Source organism: Leopardus geoffroyi, chromosome B2 (genome assembly GCF_018350155.1).
Source record: "Leopardus geoffroyi isolate Oge1 chromosome B2, O.geoffroyi_Oge1_pat1.0, whole genome shotgun sequence".
Classification (NCBI taxonomy): Eukaryota; Metazoa; Chordata; class Mammalia; order Carnivora; family Felidae; genus Leopardus; species Leopardus geoffroyi.
The window spans coordinates 55590608-55606164 of NC_059332.1; positions in this window are offsets into that span (position 1 = coordinate 55590608).

Sequence of the window (15557 nt, forward strand, 5' to 3'; positions counted from 1 at the left end):
CTGTTTTCACAGAGAGGAGAAAGAGACAAAGATTGAGCAGTGTGTATGGTTTGCACAAGAAAGCACTACCCCCTGAAAGCAGCTAGAGAAAAAGAGTGAACACATGTGCAGGGGACTGCACAAGAAAACTGTTGTCTAAAACCACTGACAGAGAAAAAGGAGAAGATTTCAATACCAATTTTGTATAAATAGTGGAGTACAGAATCCGAAGTTTCAGAGCTCATTGGCTGGCAGTGCTCCAGCAAGGATGCAGCAAGGGAGTGACCAGCATGGTCTGAGGACTCCCTGGGTCACACGGGAGAAGTGGTTCCCCTGCATGGAGTGCATTTGGTAGATCCAACACAGACTGTGCCAAGGAGAAGACCCGCTGGACACCATCAAGCCACCAGGTTCCATCCATACAGGACAAAGATGCTGGCTAAGGGCAGCAACCCTGGCACTAGCTGTGTATTGAGATTTACCATACTCTGATCCACTGCCACCGGCTGGTCACACAACCACTTTCTAGGACAAATTGGCACCAGCCACACTGAGTTAAGACCCTAACCCAGAGGATCAGTATGGGTCTAAGCTTCAGGGATTTCTGAAGTGTGAGGCTTTGAAACACAGCCCCACCTGAGATAAAACTCTGGAGGGAGGTGGTGCCTGGAAGGTAGACAGCTCAGACTTGGGGAAGGTGGGGAGCTGACAGAAGTGGGAGACACAGGAGGGGTGACTGATCATACATCTGTGAATGTGCAAACTTCAAACTCCTGAGACTACAGTGCAGGGTGAAGCCATTTTCACCATTAGCTCAACACTGATTGGCCTCAGTGAGCTAAAAAGTGCCACCGAGTGGAGAATAGAGCTGTTACACCAAGCCCCCCTACCTGGGCCCTCCAGGCACGTCTCCACCAGGGCAAGTTGGCTTGAAAATCACAGCAGCAAGCCCTTCTCACAGAGGAGCAGCACGAATCCCTTCCACTCACTTAGTCTACTGATCATAGAGTGTTGCAAAGTTTCAGTTCTAGGAGAAACTGACTCTAGCTTCATTGAGGTGTTTTTTTGTTTGTTTGTTTGTTTTCTTTCACTTCTAATTTTTGTTGTTGTTTTGTTTCTTGGCTACAGAAAAAGCAAAAATTTTTATTTTATTAATTTATTTTTAGTTTTTAATTTTTTTTCTTTTCCCTTTATTCTGTCAAGCTTCTCTTAACAAGTAGACCAAAACACACCTATAATCCTTTTTTTGATTTTTATTTATTTTAAAAACAAAAATTTTTTAATGCCTATTTATTTTTGAGAGAGAGAGTGCATGAGCAGGGGAGGGACAGAGAGAGAGGGAGTCACAGAATTCGAAGCAGGATCCAGTCTCTGAGCTGTCAGCACAGAGTCTGACGCAGGGCTTGAACTCGTGAACTGTGAGCTTAAGACCTGAGCTAAAGTCGGATGCTTAACCAACTGAGCCACCCAGGTGCCCCTCATTTTTTTTTTATTTTTAATTTTTATTTCATTTTATTATTATTATTATTATTATTATTATTATTATTACTACTATTATTATTATTATTTTGTTCTTCCTCCAAAATGACAAGACAGAGGAATTCATCTCAAAAGAAAGAACAAGAAGAAATGACAGCCAAAGATTTAATCAATACAGATATAAGTAAGATGTCTGAACCAGAATTTAAAACAGTGATTATAAGGATACTAGCTAGGCTTGAAAAAAGCATAGAAGACACAACAGAATCCCTTTCTGCAGAGGTAAAAGAACTAAAATCCAGTCAGACTGAATTTAAAAATGCTATAACCAAGATGGAAACTGAAATGGAGGCCATGAAAACAAGGATGGAGGAGACAGTGGAGCCAATTAGGGATATAGAAAATAAAATCATGGAAAATAATGAAGCTGAAAAGAAGAGGAATCACAGGTCATGGATCATGAAGGCAGATTTAGAGAACTCAGTGACTTATTAAAATATAATGACATTCATATCATAGGAGTCCCAGAAGATGAAGAGAAAAAGGGGAAGAAGGTTTATGTAACCAAATTATAGCTAAAAACTCCCCTAATTTGGGGAAAGATACAGAGACCTCAAAATCCAAGAAGCACAGAGAACTCCCATCAACTTCAACAAAAACTAGCCATCTCCAAGACATATCATAGTTAAATCACAAAATAAACAGATAAGGAAAGAATCCTGAAAAAGGGAAAAAGTCCTTAACTTACAAGGCAGAAAGGGAACTTTACAAAGGGAAAAAGTCCTTAACTTACAAGGTAAGGCAGATTAGGTTCACAGCAGATCTGTCTACAGAAACTTGGTAGGCCAGAAAGGAGTGGCAAGAAATACTCAACATGCTGACTGTGAAAAACAAGTCACCTTTGGTAGGTCACAGTGATAAAAACGAGAAAAACAGACTTGCTTTGTGTCTTCTTGGGGCTTTCATTATATTGGGTGGGGGGAGTGACTAAATCAAATAATCATAAAAATGCAAATTACAATTTTGAATGATAAAAGACCTATTCTAGGAAAAGTTAGAGCATGTAACTAGTTACTCAACCTAGTTGAAGGGAGGCACTCAAAGAAGGTTTCTACCAACTAGCAATATTTTTTATGGGTATTGAGGAATGAATGGGAAATTAGCAGCATGGGATGGTGGGGATGAGGAGAGAACATTCTATGCAAAAGCACATGTGCATATGTCCTATGGTAAGGGGGGAGTATGGCATGTTGAAGGGATTTAAGTAAGACCAATGAAGTTGAAATAGGAAGTCATGTTGTGTGCAGTACTATAGGTAGGATAGGCCAGAATCAGATGATGTGTTTTAGGCATGTTAGAGATTTAATCTTGCCAGAAAATTATAGGAAATTATTGGATACTCTAAGCAAAAGTATATGTGATCAGGTTTATGTTTTAAAAAGGATACTATACTGTGTAGAGATGAGTTTATAGGAAAGTAAGAATGGATGTGAGAAGACTACTGTAAAAATAGAGATGAAAATGAGTCATTCTCTTCTTCCATATTCTTTGATTTTGTCCTTTTCTGTTTTTCAGCATTGTGCTTGGATCACTATATATTTGCTTAAAGAACAGTAAAAGATTTATGAATGAATAAATTCAGCTATGGCTTGGTGTAGGAGAAAAACTCAAAGACGCTATGCTGTTTGTTTGTTGTTTATCACTGATTCACACGCTCAATTTGAAAAACTTGAAAGTTTTATAGCATCATGAAAATACAGAGATCAAAATGTTCTAAATATAACAAATCATTCATTTGTGCATTAGGGAAAGAAGTTAGAGGAGTTCTAGGGATATAGGGCAGACATCCCATATTTTAATCCTTGTGGACCAGAAAGTTATTAAGCAAAATTAAAGGTCTGATTAAGACTGCAAAGGGTATTGAGATTCCTGAGGTTCTTGGTAATTATGCAATAGAAATTTAATCCAAATTGGCAGGAAATTAGTCTTTGAAGGATAAGAAGATGATAACTAGGTCACTTGACAATATGGTGTGAATATTTTGTCTGAGCTTATAAGAAGAGGTCATTCTAACTGCTTCATTAAGACTCAAATATTCTATTAAAATGAAGATATTCTAAATATGTCAGGCTTTAGAAAAAGAAATCCAGGAATTACAAAGAAACATTCTAAATTGCAAGTGCTTGATGTCCATCCAGGAGTTGAACTAATAGCCACAATAATGTGAAGTAAATATTTCTGCTGTAAATTCTCTCAAATTTACACCAAAAGTATTTAAAATATTATGAGTTAAAATAAAGTTGAGGCATTGAGACTTTGAAAATGTTCTCAGTTGATTTCATGAGTTGGGCTTAATGAGGTCTGGGTGTCTCAGTCAAAAGCCCTAGTGTATCCCCTCTCAATGAAGGCCAAATCTATTGCAGCAGCACAGCAAGGGCCTGCATTAATTGGCTTCTACAGGAGACTAGTATTTTTCTTTTTCAAAAAAAAATTATTTTCAGAGATCAGATACAGAGCCTAAGTTTATTTACCTGGAGAAGTAGATTTTAGGTTCTAAATAAAAGATTAAAAACACAACATTTGTTTCTTAAATTCCACATATGAGTGAAATCATATGATACTTGTCTTTCTCTGACTGCTTTATTTCACCTAGCGTAATACATTCTAGTTCCATCCACATCCTTGTAAATGGCAAGATTTCATTCTTTGATCACCAAGTAATATTATATATATATATACATTATATTACATATATATATATATATATATATATATATATATATATATATACACATACATATACACACACACACACACACACACACACACACACCCCATCTTCTCTATCCATTTATCAGTCGACAGTCATGTGGGCTCTTTACATAATTTGGCTATTGTTGATAGTGCTGCTATAAACATTGGAGTGCATGAGCCCCTTTGAATTAGCAGTTTTGTATACTTTGGATAAATACCAAGTAGTGCAATTGCTGGGTTGTAGGGTAACTCTATTTTTAATCTTTTGAGGAATCTCCATACGGTTTTCCAGAGCAGCTGCACCAGTTTGCATTCCCACCAACAGTGCAAAAGTATTCCCCTTTCTCCACATCCTTGTCAACATCTGTTGTTTCCTGAGTTATTCATTTTAGCCATTCTGACAGGTGTGAGGTGGTATTTCATTGTGGTTTTGACTTGTACTTCCCTATTCATGAGTGATTTTGAGCATCTTTTCATGTGTCTGTTAGCCATCTGGATGTCTTCTTTGGAAAAGTCTCTGTTCATGTCTTCTGCCCATTTCTTCACTGGAATATTTGTTTTTTGGGTGTTGAGCTTGATAAGTTCTTTATAAATTTTGGATAATAACTCCTTAATCCAGGATGTCATTTTCAAATATCTTCTCCCATTATGTCAGTTGCTTTTATCTTTGTTAATTGTTTTGTTCACTGTGCAGAGAAGCTTTTTTGTCTTATTGAGGTTCCAATAGTTGATTTTTGCTTTTATTTCCCTTGCCTCCAGAGACATATCTAGTAAGAAGTTGCTCTGGCTGAGGTCAAAGTGGTTGCTTCCTGTATTCTTCTCTAGGATTTTGATGGTTTCCTATCTTTTTGTTTTAAATTTTTTTAACGTTTATTAATTCTTGAGAGAGAGACAAAGAGAGGGAGAGAGATGAGTCGGGGAGGGGCAGAGAGTGAGGGAGAGACATAATCCGAAGCAGGCTCCAGGCTCTGAGCTGTCAGCACAGAGCCCGAGGTGGGGCTCCAACTGCGAACTGTGAGATCATGACCTGAACCGAAGTTGGACACTTAACCTACTGAGCCACCCAGGTGCCCCTGATGGTTTCCTGTCTTACATTTAGGTGTTTCATCCTATTCTTGGGTTTTAGTCTTAGTGTTAGGTCTTTGATCATTTATTTTTGTGTATGGTGTAAGAAACTGGTCTATTTTCATTCTTCTGCATGTTGCTGTCCAGTTTTCCCAGAGAAAGGGGAAGATGGAGTAGGAGGATGCTGGGCTCACCACGTCCTGTGGATCACTTAGATTCCACCCACACCTGGCGAAATAACCCAGAAAATTGCCAGAAGACTAGCAGAACGGAGTCTCCGGAGCCAAGCATAGACAAGAGGTCCACGGAAGAGGGTAAGAAGGGCGGAGAGGTGGTGCGTGCTACACGGATTGGCGGGAGGGAGCCGGGACGGAGGGGCAGCCCACTGGCAAAGCAGAGCCCCCGAGTCTGGCTTGCAAAAACGGAGGGGCCAGACAGAGTGTGTTTGGACAGCAAGTGTGACTTAACATCTGGAAGGTTATAAGTTAACAGATATGCTTGGAGAACAGGAGGGCTGGAGGACAACAGGAGGGAGTTTTTAAGCCCCAGACAACAGGGTGCAGCTTGGCGGGAAACAAAGACACTCGCCAGCACCATCTCCCTCGCCCATCTCCCAGTCAAAATCCCAAAGGGAACCAGTTCCTATCAGGGAACTTGCTTGCACTGCGCCAACACCCAAGGCTGTGCTTCTGCGGATCCATCCCTCCAGCGCGTCTGACTCCCTCCCAGTGCCACAGGGCCCCTCCTGAAATGGATCTCCAAAGGAAAAGTGAGCTGAGCCTTCCCCTCCCACCCCTGTGCACCTTGCCAATCCACCCCAGCTAATACACCAGATCCCCAGCACCACAAGCCTGGCAGTGTGCAAGTAGCCCAGACGGGCCACGCCACCCCACAGTGAATCCTGCCCCTAGGAGAGGGGAAGAGAAGGTACACACCAGTCTGACTGTGGCCCCAGCAGTGCGCTGGGGGCAGACATCAGGTCTGACTGCGGTTCCACCCACCAACGCGAGTTATTCAAGACAGCACAGGGGAAGTACCCTGAAGTTCCGCACCACTCCAGGGACTATCCAAAATGACAAAATGGAAGAATTCCCCTCAAAAAAACCTCCAGGAAATAACCACAGCTAACGAACTGATCAAAAATGATTTAAACAATATAACAGAAAGTGAATTTAGAATAATAGTCATAAAATTAATCGCTGGGCTTGAAAACAGTATAAAGGACAGCAAAGAATCTATTGCTACAGAGATCAAGGGACTAAGGAACAGCCAGGAGGAGCTAAAAATGCTATTAATGAGCTGCAAAATAAAATGGAGATGACCACAGCTCGGATTGAAGAGGCAGAGGAGAGAACAGGTGAACTAGAAGATAAAATTATGGAAAAAGAAGAAGCTGAGAAAAAGAGAGATTAAAAAATAGAGGAGTATGAGGGGAAAATTAGAGAACTAAGTGACGCACTAAAAAGAAATAATCTACGCATAATTGGTATTCCAGAGGAGGAAGAGAGAGGGAAAGGTGCTGAAGGTGTACTTGAAGAAATCATAGCTGAGAACTTCCCTGATCTGGGAAAGGAAAAAGGCATTGAAATCCAAGAGGCACAGAGAACTCCCTTCAGACATAACTTGAATCGATCTTCTGCACGACATATCATAGTGAAATTAGCAAAATACAGGGATAAAGAGAAAATTCTGAAAGCAGCTAGGGATAAACGTGCTTGCTCTAACATATAAAGGGAGACCGATAAGACTAGTGACAGATCTCTCTACTGAACCTTGGCAGGCCAGAAAGGAATGGCAGGAGATCTTCAATGGGATGAACAAAAAATATACAGCCGAGAATCCTCTATCCAACAAATCTGTCATTTAGAATAGAAGGAGAGATAAAGGTCTTTCCAAACAAGCAAAAACTGAAGGAATTTGTCACCACTAAACCAGCGCTACAAGAGATCCTAAGGGGGATCCTGTGAGACAAAGTACCAGAGACATCTCTACAAGCATGAAACCTACAGACATCACAATGACTCTAAACCCATATCTTTCTATAATAACACTGAATGTAAATGGACTAAATGCGCCAACCAAAAGACATAGGGTATCAGAATGGATAAAAAAACAAGACCCATCTATTTGCTGTCTACAAGAGACTCATTTTAGACCTGAAGACACTTTCAGATTTAAATGAGGGGATGGAGAACTATTTATCATGCTACTGGAAGTCAAAAGAAAGCTGGAGTAGCCATACTTATATCAGACAAACTAGACTTTAAATTAAAGGTTGTAACGAGATGAAGAAGGGCGTTATATAATAATTACAGGGTCTATCCATCAAGAAGAACTAACAATTATAAATGTGTATGCGCCAAATACGGGAGCTCCCAAATATATAAAACAACTACTCATAAACATAAGCAACCTTATTGACAAGATGTGGTAGTTGCAGGGGACTTTAATACCCCACTTACAACAATGGATAGAACATCTAGACACAGGATCAATAAGGAAACAAGGGCCCTGAATGATACATTGGATCAGATGGACTTGACAGATATATTTAGACCTTTGCATCTGAAAGCCACAGAATATACTTTCTTCTCGAGTGCACATGGAACATTCTCCAAGATAGATCACATACTGGGTCACAAAACAGCCTTTCCTAAATATACAAGAATTGAGATCATACCATGCATACTTTCGGACCACAATGTTATGAAGCTTGAAATCAACCACAGGAAAAAGTCTGAAAACCTCCAAAAGCAGGGAGGTTAAAGAACACCCTACTAAAGCATGAATGGGTCAACCAGGCAATTAGAGAAGAAATTAAAAAATATATGGAAACAAACGAAAATGACAGTACAACAATCCAAACGCTTTGGGATGCAGCAAAGGCAGTCCTGAGAGGAAAATACATTGCAATCCAGGCCTATCTCAAGAAACAAGAAAAATCCCAAATACAAAATCTAACAGCACACCTAAAGGAAATAGAAGCAGAGCATCAAAGACACCCCAAACCCAGCAGAAGAAGAGAAATAATAAAGATCAGAGCAGAAATAAACAATATATAATCTAAAAAAACTGTAGAGCAGATCAACGAAACCAAGAGTTGGTTTTTTGAAAAAAATAAACAAAATTGATAAACCTCTAGCCAGGCTTCTCAAAAAGAAAAGGGAGATGACCCAAATAGATAAAATCATGAATGAAAGTGGAATGATTACAACCAATCCCTCAGAGATACAAACAATTATCAGGGAATACTATGAAAACTTATATGCCAACAAATTGGACAACCTGGAAGAAATGGACAAATTCCTAAACACCTACACACTTCCAAAACTCAATCAGGAGGAAATAGAAAGCTTGAACAGACCCATCAGCAGTGAAGAAATTGAATCAGTTATCAAAAATCTCCCAACAAATAAGAGTCCAGGACCAGATGGCTTCCCTGGGGAATTCTACTAGACATTTAAAGCAGAGATAAATACCTATCCTTCTCAAGCTATTCCAAGAAATAGAAAGGGAAGGAAAACTTCCAGACTCATTCTATGAAGCCAGTATTACTTTGATTCCTAAACCAGACAGAGACCCAGTAAGAAGAGAGAACTACAGGCCAATTTCCCTGATGAATATGGATGCAAAAATTCTCAATAAGACGCTAGCAAATCAAATTCAACAGCATATAAAATAATTATTCACCATGATCAAGTGGGATTCATTCCTGGGATGCAGGCCTGGTTCAACATTCGCAAATCAATCAATGTGATACATCACATTAATAAAAGAAAAGATAAGAACCGTATGATCCTATGAATCGATGCAGAAAAAGCATTTGACAAAATTCAGCATCCTTTCTTAATAAAAACCCTCGAGAAAGTCGGGACAGAAGGAACATACTTAAACATCATAAAAGCCATTTATGAGAAGCCCACAGCTAATATCATCCTCAATGGGGAAAAACTGACAGCTTTCCCGTTGAGATCAGGAACACGACAGGGATGTCCACTCTCACCGCTATTGTTTAACATAGTGTTGGAAGTGCTAGCATCAGCTATCAGACAACAAAAGGAAATCAAAGGCATCAACATTGGCAAAGATGAAGTCAAGCTTTCACTTTTTGCAGATGACATGATATTATACATGGAAAATCCGATAGACTCCACCAAAAGTCTGCTAGAACTGATACATGAATTCAGCAAAGTCACAGGATACAAAATCAATGTACAGAAATCAAATGCATTCTTATACACTAATAATGAAGCAACAGAAAGACAAATAAAGAAACTGGTCCCATTCACAATTGCACCAAGAAGCATAAAATACCTAGGAATAAATCTAACCAAAGATGTACAAGATCTGTATGCTCGAAACTACAGAAAGTTTATGAAGGAAATTGAAGAAGATATAAAGAAATGGAAAAACAATCTGTGCTTATGGGTTGGAAGAATAAATATTGTTAAAATGTCAATACTACCCAAAGCTAACTACGAATTCGTTGCAATCCCAATCAAAATTGCACCAGCATTCTTCTCGAAGCTAGAACAAGCAATCCTAAAATTCATATGGAACCACAAAAGGCCCCGAATAGCCAAAGTAATATTGAAGAAGAAGACCAAAGCAGGAGGCATCACAATCCCAGACTTTAGCCTCTACTACAAAGCTGTCATCATCAAGACAGCATGGTATTGGCACAAAAACAGACACATAGACCAATGGAATAGAATAGAAACCCCAGAACTAGACCCACAAAAGTATGGCCAACTCATCTTTGACAAAGCAGGAAAGAATATCCAATGGAAAAAAGACAGTCTCTTTAACAAATGGTGCTGGGAGAACTGGATAGCAACATGCAGAAGAATGAAACTAGACCACTTTCTTACACCATTCACAAAAATAAACTCAAAATGGATAAAGGACCTGAATGTGAGACAGGAAACCATCCAAACCCTAGAGGAGAAAGCAGGAAAAGACCTCTCTGACCTCAGCCGCAGCAATTTCTTACTTGACACATCCCCAAAGGCAAGGAAACTAAAAGCAAAAATGAACTATTGGGACCTCATGAAGATAAAAAGCTTCTGCACAGCAAAGGAAACAATCAACAAAACTAAAAGGCAACCAACGGAATGGGAAAAGATAATTGCAAATGACATACCGGACAGAGGGCTAGTATCCAAAATCTATAAAGAGCTCACCAAACTCCACACCCAAAAAACAAATAATCCAGTGAAGAAATGGGTGGAAAACACAAATAGACACTTCTCTAAAGAAGACATCCAGATGGCCAACAGGCACATGAAAAGATGCTCAACATCGCTCCTCATCAGGGAAATACAAATCAAAACCACACTCAGATATCACCTCACGCCAGTCATAGTGGCCAAAATGAACAAATCAGGAGACTATAGATGCTGGAGAGGATGTGGAGAAATGGGAACCCTCTTGCACTGTTGGTGGGAAAGCAAACTGGTGCAGCCACTCTGGAAAACAGTGTGGAGGTTCCTCAAAAAATAAAAAATAGACCTACCCTATGACCCATCAGTAGCACTGCTAGGAAATTACCCAAGGGATACAGGAGTACTGATGCATAGGGGCACTTGTACCCCAATGTTTATAGTAGCACTCTCAATAATAGCCAAATTGTGGAAAAAGCCTAAATGTCCATCAACTGATGAATGGATAAAGAAATTGCAGTTTATATACACAATGGAGTACTATGTGGCAATGAGAAAGAATGAAATATGGCCCTTTGTAGCAACGTGGATGGAACTGGAGAGTGTGATGCTAAGTGAAATAAGCCATACAGAGAAAGACAGATACCATATGGTTTCACTCTTATGTGGATCCTGAGAAACTTAACAGAAAACCATGGGGGACGGGAAGGAAAAAAAAAAAAAAAGAGGTTAGAGTGGGAGAGAGCCAAAGCATAAGAGACTCTTAAAAACTGAGAACAAACTGAGGGTTGATGGGGGGTGGGAGGAAGGGGGGGTAGGTGATGGGCATTGAAGAGGGCACCTTTTGGGATGAGCACTGGGTGTTGTATGGAAACCAATTTGACAATAAATTTCATATATTAAAAAAAATAAAAAATAAAAAAATAAAACATTGAAAAAATTATTAAAAAAATAAAAAAATAAAAAGGGGGTAATAATACTATTTATGTCATAGAATTATTGAGGGGAAGAAATGATCTCATAAATATAAAGGACTTGGTACAGTGAGTGGCACATAATAAAAAGTTGTAGCAACTGCTCTTATTAGGAGGCTTTTCAGATTATTTATGATCTTTATTTAGTTTTCATCACAGACAGAAACAAAAGAATGAAAAATTTTTGTAGAGTATTATGCCAATTATACAAATATAGTGAATGTTCTGCAAACTAACAGATTCTCAGAGATAGACAATTTTAGGGAAAACATTATTTTGAAATTCACCACTAAAGCATCATTATAAACTTCAATGAAAGATTATCCGCCCTATTAAAATATTTTCAGTATTCTCCCCACTATGATAGCCATGGATGGAGAAGTGTTAATGGCATATTGTATGACCTTTTCTTATATTCAGATATAGTTTATTCCTGGGAAAATATTAACTGTTTAGGCAAATTCAGCAAAAGCTAGTGACTAGAGGGAATAAAACTAATGCATACATTAAATAGAATATCCTAGTATTTCCTTGATTCGTCAAATGGGAGAAATCATGTAATTTTTTTGAGAAGTGCAATTTATATGAAAATGTAATTTCTAGACATTCAGCAGCCCATTTTCAGGGTAAAAAACTGTTGTCATAAATCCCCCCAAAAATGCAATTTTACATTTTTGTGACTATTTATCAAAATGAAATATTTTTCTGTAGGCACGATAAGCAACTTATTATTATACATTTGGGGATTTTAAAGATTCATATTTTGTTTTCCAAAAGACTATTATTTCTGACTGACTGCTTTGGGTTTTAAAACCAATATTGTCATTAGCAAAGAAGCATACCAGGTTACATAAGCAAAAACAAAAATCAAGCCATATTTGAACAGCACCTCAGAAGAAGTTTCTCAAGAAATCATTTAAGTAATTTAAAATGTATTTTTTTCTCTGATGCTCTGATATTCTACATATAAAGTTTAATTGCCCTTGGGTTATTATTTTTAAAAGAATCTCAAGCTAAATCTTAATCCCTTAATTTGTAAGAACCTCACAGTGTGCCCCTTGTGATCATCTGGTTTACCTTCTCTTTGCCAATGAATCCTAGAGAAGTTCCTCTAAGTATTCCTATGTATTCCATATACAAGTATCTGCTATTGATGGTATATTGAAAGAACCATTGTATAGTTATAGGGGCCACATGCCTCACCCACAATTTTTTCTTTGAGAAATCTTCCTCCTCTATGTGATTGAACACTTAACAGCCATTTTTTATCACATGATCCCCACCCTCTGAATCAAGGTTCCGCTAATAAGATTCTCTTTCCAATTATTTGAGTTTCTGAGCCAGTAGCCAGTTGCAGTCTTCATTGGCTGAGTGTTTCATTTTGGGGAAGCACTGGTCTATAACATCCTTAAAAAGAGATATTTTTCAGAGAGAGAGAAACAGTGGACAGATTATGCAGAGAGAAGCAAGCTCAAGTTCATGACGTCCCTATAAATCCAAGAGAGTAATTTTGTTTTCTAATACTTTTCAGTTGCTAGTTCCAGACCCTCCTGAGAACCACTTATCAAGGAGTTTCATAAGATTTTCTTGTGTCCTTATAAAAATTTTTACTTTGTTGAAGTAGTTTGTGTGAGCTTTTGCTATTTGCAGCCAAAGAACCTCTACTCTACTAAGGAGGTAATTCCAATCTGTGGCCTTGTGTAGGGAAAAAAGTGATGGTCATGGTGGTGGAATTCTTTTCCTATGAAATTATACAAGTCTGAATATATACACCTTGTTAAAGCATTGAAAATCATCAGCAGCGTAAGATATGAAAAGCATGTGTAATTTTAGGAATTCTTATCCAATGACAAAAAGTAAAACATGATTACTTCCTAGGCCAGGAATGCTTCTTCAGCATCTTTGAGGAATAATTTATAAAGCATGAATCGAAAACTACCCAGGGATTTCCAAGAGTAATTTTTACAGTCAGGAATTTTTGCCTCTGATTTACACTCTTACTCCGTCCACTGTATGTATTATCAGAGAAAATTTAGTAATTCTCCTAAAGTCATAGTAGATGTATGTCAGAACTGAGATCAGTTCCAAGACAAATGTTCTCAGCTACTCTGCTGTTCTGCTTCCTGAGGTGATGCTAAAATTCAGAGGTGCCAAGCTTAACTCTTCCAGGAAGTACATTTTGCAACTAGTGAGATGTACAAAACAAAATCATACTCCTTATCTACATCCCTTACTCCTTCTAGATGTTCATCTTCTACCTAGCTCTGCCCATTTTCAGGCCCAAGCCCACAAGAGAGGTTAAAATGCTTGGATATTACTATTATTTAGTAGCATGCACCCACCAATAACCCATCTTTACTGCCCCTGCCTGGACTTTTCTTGTGATTTTGTAGGATTAGGAGTCATATTTGAGATCTTATAATGCAGGATATTGGCATGGAGAATCTTCCAAAGAAAATAGGCCTCCACTGGAAGATATTTGCTTCTTTATATACTAAGTAATGGCTTTAAGTATTACTGTAGGTGAATGACCACCTCTGTCAGCTCTCACAATTTAAAATTGGGCCCTAAAGACCCAATAGTTCTTATTACTTTAAATAAAGCTGATAGCATCAGATGATTCCAGTATAATTTTATTTTAAGTGTGTTTAGGTGGCTATCTATAGTTGACAGTGACAAATGAGTATAGCTTAAGGCTCTTTTCATATGCATTGATCCATGCTAAAAAGACCAATACAGCTTTTACTGCAATATGTTGTGAGTCTGAGAAACAATAGACAAATTTATGATGAGTCAGTTACCTAACTATAGCAAAATACATTAGCCCTTTTTTGTGATGAATGTAACAATAAACACTATAGCTCCTATAATGACTAAAAAGATCTCTGATAGAATTACTGTAATTTTCTTCACTTAGAGAAATCCCATGCCATATGATTTTGGGGTTATACTTATAGTGCCAGAGATTGGTTTAGGTGGAGACATAACAAGCAAGTTGCTTAAGTTATTATTGCTCCTACAAGTTTAGCAGCAAAAAGGAAAAACATTAAGAATAATTGATAGTGAAGGGATGAGGGAGATAAAAAGAGATGGACTGGGAAGAATTTAATGACTCTTTGTGGCTTTACATCTGTCACAGTTTTTGTGCTACATTAAAGTTTCATTATTTTCACATTTCGTGTTTTCATATTTTTCTGTCCCCTTCTTTCTGCTAAATTTACCAAGTAATACAATGTAGATAATGGAGAACTATTTCTACAAATGTCATTGAATGTGTTACTGAAAATGAATAAAGTGTTTCACTGATGCATTTCCTTCAAAATACATTTTCAATTAGTAGCAGAGGATTTGTATACAAAACATGCTCTTTTAAAAATTACATAAAAAATAAACCATCATATGAAAAAAATGAAAGCCTAAAATCATGAATATTTGTATTTTTGTTCAAGTTTAGTGGGCCAAATGGTTGTGTCAACTTGCTATTACAAACTTCACTTTCTTATAATATTTTGTGTTTACATAGAAATGCACTGTACCTCTCAGTTACTTGACCTTTCGCTTACCATAGGATACATTTTAAAAGTAATTTCTGTTAATTTTACCGATGAGTTAAACATATTTTATATGCAAATATCTGAGAGCATTGATTGAAATGATTTTCCTAATCCTGTATTAGCATAATAATTTTTTAAAGTAATTCTTCACTCAGAGTTAAGAAAGAAACCATGGCTGTATTCCCTCTCCATGACTGAATCATCATGTGACCTCTTGCAAGAACTTGTATTTTTGGTGCTTTAATTGAGTAAAAGTGAAAAGACTTTTAATACTTGCCCTAAGCATATAAATTCCATGGATATGTGGAGGAGGGCTATAACTCAAGATGCCACTATTTCAACCTGACACTGAACTTCTGTATCAGTGTTGCAGAAAGACAGGACAAAGGATCATGTTTTCATTCACCATATATTTCTTTCACTCCCTATTTTGCCATGAACACAACTATTCTTAACTTTGGAAATCATATAAGATAGTGTCTCCAGGTGATTATAGTCATTCTTCATGAATCTTCATTCTCCCCTCCTGGCTGGCATAGGGAATGTGCTTGTCAATGCTTGTTAAATGTGTTTTGAACACCACATGTTTT